At 32.7% G+C, this 10,576-nt stretch overlaps 1 pseudogene; it reads left to right on the top strand.

Moving 5' to 3' along the window:
• Nucleotides 1-3,106: 3,106 nt before the first annotated feature.
• LOC142644518 (TMV resistance protein N-like) lies at nt 3,107-7,438 on the top strand (annotated as a pseudogene).
• Nucleotides 7,439-10,576: the final 3,138 nt, after the last annotated feature.

The following is a 10,576-nucleotide window of genomic DNA, read 5'->3' as shown; positions in this document are numbered from 1 at the left end:
TGTTATAATGAATGCTGGTGGCATTGTCTTTGAAAGAATCAACAATAGCTCTATTAGTGTCTATGTACTTATTATGACAATTCCAAGGTTTAGCACATACAATTGGAGAGACACAGAGATCTTTATATCTATATGACTTGTGGAAAATATTACAACCCCATGTTCCTGTTCTTTAGAGATATTTATCCAAAAGACACAAACAGATATAGGAGCAAAAATATCTAACTTGGGTTGGTATAGTGGGGTGTGATTGGGCCACCACCATTAGAAGTTTCTTCAACTCCACCTTACTTTGCTCAAAAAGGAGTCGGCATCAGCCCAGTAAAAGAGTTGGGAAATTTTTTTTTTTTTTGGCTAAATATTCTTTTAACCCTGGTTACGTCCATTATTTCACACACATATTATGTTCTCTCTTATATATAAATCCATCACTTTTCTAAAGAGAGAGTGGAGTCTGAGCTACAGTATTTTGCAGATTACTCTCTGCACATTAATACTTGGTTTTCCAAACAAAAAATTTGCTATCCTTGTTTTTTATTCGTTTTTTGAAGCACTAGATAGATCTTTGTTGGTTTTAGCTTTTGTTGAATCTGTTTGTGTACATAAGGGTTTTTGTTAATCTTAATTAGCTAGATGCTAGTAAATGTGATTTCTATGTTTTGTAATTCACTCTATAAGCTTCTTTTACTTCTAATTTGAATTTTATATTCATTTTCTGGTAGTTATTTCTTTCAACTATTTGAAATTCTAGCTCAAATGGTTAAACTTGTGCCGGAAGTTGAACTCGATTACATTTCTTTGGACTCATTAAGAATCTGTTTGGTTGCCAAGAAATCCTAGGAAAATATGAGTTTGGAATGAATCTGTTTTATCTGGGATTTTTTTCTTAATTCATTCGAACCTTTTGGAGTTTTTTTTTTTCATTGTTTACATTTCTAGCGCCAATTAATTGTTAACTTTTGCTAGAATTTGAGCCTGATATTTCTTTCATTCATTCAGAATCTGTTTGGTTAGCAAGAAATCGTAGGAAAATAGATGAATTTTCGATATAGTAAGCTTCTATCAGTGGCAAAGGATAGAAAATTAGTGGTTGGACCTGGTTCAGGCTAGCATTTTTAATATTAGAGATGCTAAAATGGAAATAGTTCTAACAATTTTGTGATAAAAGTAACTGAATATGTTTAGAGGTTAGGGCATACTCTGTGTTGAGCCAAATTTTGGATATAGTAAGCTTTTAGTTTAACTTAATTTTAACTATTGATATCTTTTTTACCAATATCCCAATTTCAGTTTTCTCCATCTTTTTGCTGTAAATCTATTATGAGCCACTAAAAATGTTAAATTGATAATAACTTCATTACGTGTGATTGAATGAACACATGCTCCTTCTGGTGGATAAAGTTTTGGATTCAATGAACAATGCTGGAAGCAGTTTGTGTAGTAGAGTTGAAAATTAATTAGAACAAACAAAGCTTCTTGGACACCTTAAACTTTTATCTGTTCCCTGCTTCAGAGTGTAGGAATGGACACTGAAAAGGTAGCAGGTTTTTAACTATATAGCTACAACACTAATAGCCTAAGCATTTCATCTAGATCTCAGGATCTCAGGACCTCACACAAGGACCTCTGTAATCTGTATCCTTCAACAAGGATAAAAATACTATCTATATATGCATGTGTGTTTGCGTACATACAAGAAGATGAAAATCGGATTTCTGTCTTCACCCTGAGTTTCAGTCCTGAATTAAAATGTGGCGTTAATAACATCCAAAATTTTAAAACTACACCAAGAAAATAGTAATCAATTGTGTTTATATCCCAAAATTATATCACCATGTAGTTGGGAGTAAGAGCAAACAAATCCTTAATGGTGGAATGACGTCAAACTTCATGACCCCTGATCTATTTTTCTGGTTTTGCTTACTTTTTTTTTTATCCATAATGATAAGTTTGAAACTTCTCTTTTAAGTTTATGAAAGCTTTTTGCTATCAGTTCCTTGACCACATGTTCAGGTGTCCGATCAGTCAATTGATCGGCTTTGGAGTGTTAGTTTTTTGTATTGGGCACTAAAAACTTGTGTTGTTACGCACTTGGCCTAACAGAGCCCATCATCATTTTGGTTCGTAAAGAGGCCCATTCCTGCTTGGAAGGTGGACCCTTAAAAACTTGGCCCATCTCATTTTTGGACCAACCTTGGACTAGTTGCTTAAAAACTCTTCTCAATACATTTTTGACTTATCACTAAGGATGAGTAGCTCTCTCTATAAAAGATAGGTGTGTTGTAAACCAACTGGAAGCAGATACAATAGTCTGATTTAAACAAAGAAAAACTCAAAAACGTTGGTTAGTTCATCTCCATAGATCTTCTAAAAAAAAGACAGCACAAGCAATTCTTTCTTTCTGCATTGCTGCCCCCATAGAGCTGATCTTCTTTGCAGATGATGGAAATGAAATGAACTGCTTGACTGTCACACACTTTCACCCAGGGCCGGCCCTAGACATTTTGAGGCCTAAGACGAGAACTAAAAATGAGACATTTTTTATACTTATATATTAATTAAATTAATGATTATTTTAATATTTTTATATTATAATATATTTCATTTAAAATATATTTTTCTAGCCTTTTGAGATGCAAATTGACTAATTAAATTTTTGTATTCATTATGGTGAACTTGTTCATTTGTGACATTTTCATCATTATTTTTATTTTCTTCTAAATTATTTTGAAGTTCATTTTCTTCTAAGTGGTAAAAATGAAACTGGAGGGTTTTCTTAATCTTTTAAAATTTGAAACTTAGAATTCTCAACAACAACAAAAAATTGAAGCTTAAAAGATTTAACTTGACAAAAATAAAGTTAAATAACTGAAATAAATTTCAGTCAAATGTAAAAGTGCATTAGTTTTCTTTATTATCCCCATTAATCTTGTTATTTATCATTTATTTAACTATGGAAGTTCCCAAGAAGACATTTTTGGTGGGATTCGGTGTTGGGTATGTACAAGTCATTTGCATATCTTTGTAGGCCTTAACTTTAAAGATATTGGTTCAGAAATCAAAAAGAAAAGACATTGGATTCGAACATTTTGAGTTTTAGAAAAGCATGAAAATTATAGTGCTTCTGGGGGTATTCGTACTCGGTTGCCACCTCTTTGCCAAATGGTGCAAGCGGCGCGATATTGACGCTGCCACACAACGACCACCTTCAACCTCCAGTCATAAAAAAGAGGTAATTTTTTTTTCATGTGTTCACTCATCCGTTATAATTCCCATTTTATTACATCTTTGACCTTCTCAATCTTCTGCTCGTATGTAGACTCCAATGACTTCCACTTCTTCTTTTACTCATTGGTGGGAGTATGACGTCTTCTTGAGTTTTAGAGGTGAAGATACCCGCCACAGTTTTACAGGCCATTTATATAAGGCTTTGTGTGACAAGGACATTTACACCTTCAAGGACAATAAACTTCGGAGGGGAGAAAAAAGTTCAGAGGAACTTCTCAAAACCATCAAAAGGTCAAGGATTTAGGTTGTGTTTTCTGAAAATTATGCATCTTTCAAATGGTGTTTGGATGAACTTGTTTGGATTCTTGACTGTAGGAAAAATCTTGACCAATTGGTTTTACCAGTTTTTTATGGAATAGATCCATCAGAAGTACGTAAACAAGAGGGAAAGTTTGGGGTGGAATTGGCTAAACATGAAAAATATTTCAAGGATAACATAGGCAAGGTGCAGATTTGGAGGGCAACTCTAAAAGAAGTTGGCAGTTTGTCTAGATTCCATTACGATAATGAGTATGTATCTCATAATTAGTCTCATGCTTTCATGAGTTTTTTTTTTTTTTTTTAATTTTAATGGTTTGTCATAACCGCTATATGAAGTTGTTCTATTTTGATAGTATCTTCAACTATGAAGGTAGTCGCTAGGTAGGTTACAAAGAAAATTTTAATCTTACCATGTAGAGTTTCTTCCATGTATTTTTTGAGAAAAGATTTAAGCAAAATCTCTTAATCATTTCAATTAGGAATCATATGTGGGTTTCCAATTAGTTTGGTCACTCACCTATGCGGAGTTTCCAACTACTTGATAGAAGAATAAAACTAATTTCCCCTCCAAAAAGACAAACTATTAAATTTAAATATAGTTTGGTTCGTAAGTCTATGAATTATGTACTTGCCATTTACAATAACAATAACAATTACAATAACAATTACAGTTACAATTACAATTACAATAACAATAACAATAAGAATAATAATAACAATTACAGTTACAATTACAATTACAATTACAATTACAATTACAATTACAATAACAATTATAATAACAATAACAATTACAATAACAATTACAATTACAATTATAATTACTTGTTAATTGTAACGCACAAACCCATTCTCCCCCTCACCCCTTATTCATGCAGCAAAAGGGTAAAAAAAAAAAAACTATATATCTAGAATTTTGCTTATCTTCATACTTACATTTTCCATCTAATCCATTTCCTAACATGCTTTTTATGCTATGTGATTGGCAGTTTTCTTGAATCTAAATTTATCCAGGAACTTATCGAACGGATACCAAGTACAACATTAAACCGCACACAATTATTTGTTGCTAAATACCCAATTGGAGTAGATTCTCGTGCAACAAAAATAGAAAAGCTTTTAAATATTGAGTTAAATGATATTCGAATGGTGGCGATCCATGGCCTTGCGGGAATAGGTAAGACTACAATCGCAAAAGTTGTACATAACAAAATTGCTTATGGCTTTGAAGGAAGCTCGTTTCTAGAGAATGTTAAAGAAAGGTCTAGGACAAATGATGGCATAATACAACTACAGGAGGTACTTCTTTCTAAGCTCTTAGGGGATGGAAATTTAAAGGTGGACAACATATCTAGAGGAATCACTATGATAATGGAAAAACTTCGCCATAAAAGAGTTCTTTTAGTTCTTGATGATGTGGATGAACGGAAGCAAATAGAAAAGTTGCTTGGAAAATGTGATTGGTTAGTTCCGGGAAGTAGAATCCTTATAACCTCAATAGATAAGCATGTGTTAACCACTCTTGAACAAGATACTCTAATCTATAAGGTTGATGAAATTGACCAATATGAAGCTTGTGAACTTTTTAGTTTGTATGCCTTCCAAACTAATGAACTTGAGGAAGCTTACTTGCAACTTTCAATTATGCTGATGGCCTTCCGCTAGCTTTAAAAATAATAGGTTATGATTTGCGTAGAAAAAGTTTATGTGAATGGGAAAGTGCATTAGAGAAGTATAAAAAGATTCCCAACAAGGAAATTCCAGAAATACTCAAAATTAGTTATGAAGGATTGGACCAAAGTGAAAAGAATATTTTCCTTGATATTGCATTTTTCTTCCGAGGGAAAAAGAAAGATTATGTTGTAAATATATTAGAGGCATGTCATTTATTTCCAAATTATGGTATTCCAAAACTTATTGACAAGTGTTTGATAACTATTGATTGGTTGGGCTATTTACCGATGCATAATTTGCTACAACAAATGGGAGAGGAAATTGTTCAACAAGAATCACCACAAGCGCTTGGAAAACGTACTAGGCTACGATATGTTGATGCTTGTACTGTACTAACTGCAAATATGGTATAAGTCTTTTTCTTCACTTCTTTCCCTCTTTTGATCAATTTAGAAGAAATTAATTACTTTATTTAATTTTTATTAATGTTGAAGCAATACAAGCTTATAAACTTTTTTTTTTGTTTAATTTTTTTTATATTTTTGGAAAATTCAATTGCGTGGTGTTGTTCACTTAATGCTTTGTCCAACTAGGGAACGAATAAAATTCTAGGCATATTGTTGTGCCCACCTAAACCTGTAACATTGGAACTTCGCGCTCAAGCTTTCAAAAGGATGAAAAATATCAAATTTCTTATAGTTGATAATGTATATATTGATGGATGTCTAGAATATCTCCCCAACAGTTTAGTATTACTGGATTGGCCTAATTGTTCCTTTTCCTTGCCATCCAATTTTTGTCCTCAACAGCTAGTCTACTTCAACATGCCACATAGTAACATTAGAATACATAAGTTATTCAAGCAGGTATGATTATTAGTTTTCTTAATTATGATTTATTTCTATAGTTTATTTTAAAGCTTGTTGAAGATAAATGTTGTTTCCTTCTATAGTTTTTGCCTTTTGAAAATTTGAAAGAAATCGATCTCACAGATTGTGAATCCATCCAGAAACTACCTAAGTTGCGGGCTCCAAATTTAGAGATATTAGACCTTTCTGATTGTACAAATTTAGTTGAGATTCATGAGCCTGCTGGATTTCTTGATAAGCTTAGATATTGGAATCTTTTTGGTTGCCAAAAACTTCAAGCTCTTCCTAAAAGAATTAAGTTCAAATTTCTTGAATACTTTAATCTCCGACACTGTGAATCCATTCAAGAATTACAATAACAATAACAATTACAATTATAATAAAAATAACAATTACAATTACAATTACAATATTACAATTACAATTACAATAACAATTACAATAACAACAACGATAACAATAACAATAACAATAACAATAACAATTATAATTACAATTACAATATTACAATTAAAATAACAATAACAATAACAATTACAATTTCAATTATAATTACAAGTTAATTGTAACGCACAAGCCTTGAGAACTTCCTTGATATTGAAATCTTCAAGCTCTTCCAAGAAGACTTGCATTGAAATCTCTTCAAAGATTTAATCTTATTGACTGCACAACCCTTGAGAACTTCCCTGATATTGATTCAGAATTGAAATAGTTAAAGTATTTATGTTTGCATGGGAGTGGTATTAGAGAATTACTTGAGTTTGAGAGGAAACTTCTAGATAGAACCTTTAAATTCAAAAAACTCCAGGTTTTAAGTTTTTGTACTAACCTACCAAGATCAACCGACAATTCTTTTAATGGTTGTGTCAGATATTCGTTTCTACAATTAGAATCCCTTACTCTCTTCAGTGAAATGTAATTGAATTAGATTTGTTGGAGTTCAATTACCTTCCCTCATTGAGGCATCTATTTCTAGAAAACACAGTACTGTTACCATCCCCGAAAGCCTTATCAAATTTACTACATTAAGGTCTCTTGATATATTTGATTGCAAGCACTTTGAGGAAATTCAAGGACTTCCACAATCTTTAAAGCGTTTGGAGGCTAGAAATTGCCCATCGTGGAATCCGCAATCATCAAACAAAATATTGAATCAGGCATTTCTTTATCACTCTATCGCTCTCAGTTATAAAGAAATAATTATATTGTCTTTCCCCAAATACCTAAATCGATTTGCCAAACTGCAGGTTATTGCTAAAAGAATTGCAAAATTGAAGCAAGTGGGAGAAAGTCAAGTCGTTTTAGTAGATAGAGTACATGAAGGAGTTTGGGAATTAAAAAGTTAGAAGACACAAACATCGCCTTACTAGCCAAATTGGGATTGGCTATGGCCTCTAACCTTGATGTGAAATGGGTTCAAATCCTCAAAGCCAAACACCTTTAGAAAAAAGGTTTCCTCAAAGCACCATTGAGCTCTCTCTCCTCCTGGTTATGGAAAGGCATCTACAAAGTCTAAAGCTTTAGTGAAAAAAGGGGCTTGCTTTCAAGTTCACTCTTACTTTGAAATTAATATTTGGGAAGATCCTTGGATTCCCTCCCAACAAAACTTTACTCCTACTTGTATAGGAGCCCTCCCTAATTATAAATATTGGGCTTTTCAACTTAAAACTCAAATCTAATTCAACTTGGGACATTAACATTCTTAATGAACTCTTTGACAGCTTCACCATCAGAAATATTTTGCAGATTCCTCCCTCCCAGACAAATGCTCCAGACAAGCTCATTTGGTCTCCCAACTTCCATAGCTTTTTCTCAATAAAGTCAGCCTACCTATTAGATCATTCACCCAGTTTCCAAGATTCAGGCCTTCTCTCAAGACATGACTAGAAGCATCTCTGGAAACTAAAAATCCATAAGAGATTAAAACTAATGCTGTAAAAAATTGCATGGGATATCCTTCCTACCAAAAAAATCACTCAATAGGAGGTGGCCACAAACAGACATGACGTGTTCTATGCAACCAAGATATGGAATTTGTATATTACATCTTTGTCTCATGCCCTTATACAGCGTCCATTTCCATGTGGTCTCTCTCTCCATGGCCCATTCTCACAACCTATCTTGGAACTTTGTCTCCAAGTAACATTGTGAAATTTTTCATTTTTTCACAATGCCACCTGAAGATTCCCACAAATGAAGAACACAAGTTCACTCTCTTTGCCTCTATTCTATTCGATAAAATATGGAGAATTCAAAATCATACCATCTTTGCAGGTCACACACCGAACCCAAAGGAAGGTGCTGAAACGTTTAAGGTGTACTTTGATCACATTTTGGCTTGGTCTCAATTATAACCCCCCCACCCCCCGGCCGTCGCCACATGCATATTTTATTAGGGGAAATTACTAGTGCACACCAGTTGTTACACACAACCGTACACATACATTTTGAACGAAATCATGACTTGAAATTACTATTTTAGTTCACAAACTTGAGTTGTGAGGTTTGGATTGATGCTTTAGGAGACAGAAAACCATAATTTTTCAATTTGTTAGGACTCCATCTAATTTAAAATTTTTGAGTCCCTTTTAAGTCAAGTTTTTGTGTTTTAAGAATTTGCATGGGCAATTGGTCTATTAAGAATTACACGAGATATTATTGCTTGCTATGACACAAACCTTAGGAGAGAAAAATATCCACTGTATTATGTGGATAGATGACTTGATTCAAATATTTTCAATTGGTTAATTCTAAAGCACTACCAAAATTGTAGAGCTGCTACAAAACTATCCTAAGAGGACTTTTTTTTTTTAAGTTATACTTTGCTTAAAATTTTTTAATACATCAATAATTGGGGTGAATAAATTTGAACTCTAAATGTCTAAATTAGAAATGCTAGAAAATACCAATTAAGCCAAAAAGCTCTCACCATTATATTTTACTTTGTTAGTGACAAGCAATTTCATTATTAGCCATCAATTACTAATGGTGGGTAAACGCATTACAAAATTGCTAAAACTGTCAACATTCATATCATGGGAGCTTTTCTAAGCTCACAACTTGCAAGTAATCAATAATTTTTTTCAAATTATATACATATATATATATATATATTATGCTATATTATATTGTATTGTGATAAATATGATAAAATTTAAATATATAGTATTTGCCCTATTATGATTGCTTTTTAACATTAAAATAAGATATTAATTGATTTTTGGTGTAAGCAAGATTTAAACCACAAATTTCTTATTTAATTATAAAAAAATTTACTAATTGAGTTAACTAAAACACACATGTATTTAATTATATAAGTTAAATGGGTTGTGTCAAAAAGGGTTTGACTTGTTTGCATGCAAATAATTAACTTGTGCCAATTCAAGTTGGTTGCAAATTTATGCATTGACTTTTTTACATTTCGTGTATCGTATATGCAGATTACGAAACATAGCTAAAATTGTGTTTTGATTTGAGCTCATATTCTTTAGAATATAATATTTTTATGTGACAAAAGTGATGACAACTTTTATCTTAAATTTTTTAGTAAACACCTGCATATTATTTTCTGTTGGTGATGGTCCAGCTAGTGTTTGGAATTTCATCCCCTTTAGCTTAATGTGGACAATTTGGAGAGACAGAGACAGAGAGAGGAACCGACAAACCTTTCAAGATGTGGAAACTTCAGTTGTTCACTTCATATAGTAATATAAAATTGTCTTTTGCATGAACTTTGTTTGAATGAGCTCATATGATCCATTCTATTATTTGATTTTATTGACTCTCTTTTGTATCGGTTGTAAGGACTATTCCCTTGATAGGGGCTAGATCTTCTCAATAAGAAAAGTTATTACTTATCACTTATCAGGGAAAAAAAATTGCCAAGCACCCTTCCCCCTGCAACGAGCTGAACCAGATCGCAAGGCCACACCTTGAGCTATGATTGAATGTGTAGATCAATTTGAACTCTTACTTGTTGTGTAAGTTTGCAATGTCGAGCTGATCTTTCCCTGCATAACAAATGGATCTCTCCATGCAAAATGGCTCAAAAATTTAAACACTAACTGAAAAAAAAAATTAATGCATATGATTGTGAAAGCATAAAGTAAAGCCTTATTACCAAGGATGTTTCATTGGATGGAAACGAGTCTGTGAACGTGAAATTTCGTATAACTTTCTGGATTGATCAAAAGTTTCAATAAAGAAGCATTATAGTTGGTTGCCCATCAGGTGAATAAGAGGTCAAGCTTTTGTGACATTTCCATCAGCTGAACTTGCCCATCAAGCATTGGTCAGTATTTTACGTAATGCAATCAGATGTACCTCTGTTTTCTGGAGCATGTTAGCTTGTGCATATAGCACGGTTTGTTACTGGGGTCCTTGCTCATTTCCTGTTTGCTATATCCTATGATTTTTTTTTTTTTTTTTTTTGAGGGTGAAATATGCCATGATCTCATTAAATAACAAGGAAATTGAATTACAAC

Source organism: Castanea sativa, chromosome 7 (genome assembly GCF_040712315.1).
Source record: "Castanea sativa cultivar Marrone di Chiusa Pesio chromosome 7, ASM4071231v1".
NCBI lineage: Eukaryota > Viridiplantae > Streptophyta > Magnoliopsida > Fagales > Fagaceae > Castanea > Castanea sativa.
This window is presented reverse-complemented; position numbering and strand designations above follow the sequence as displayed.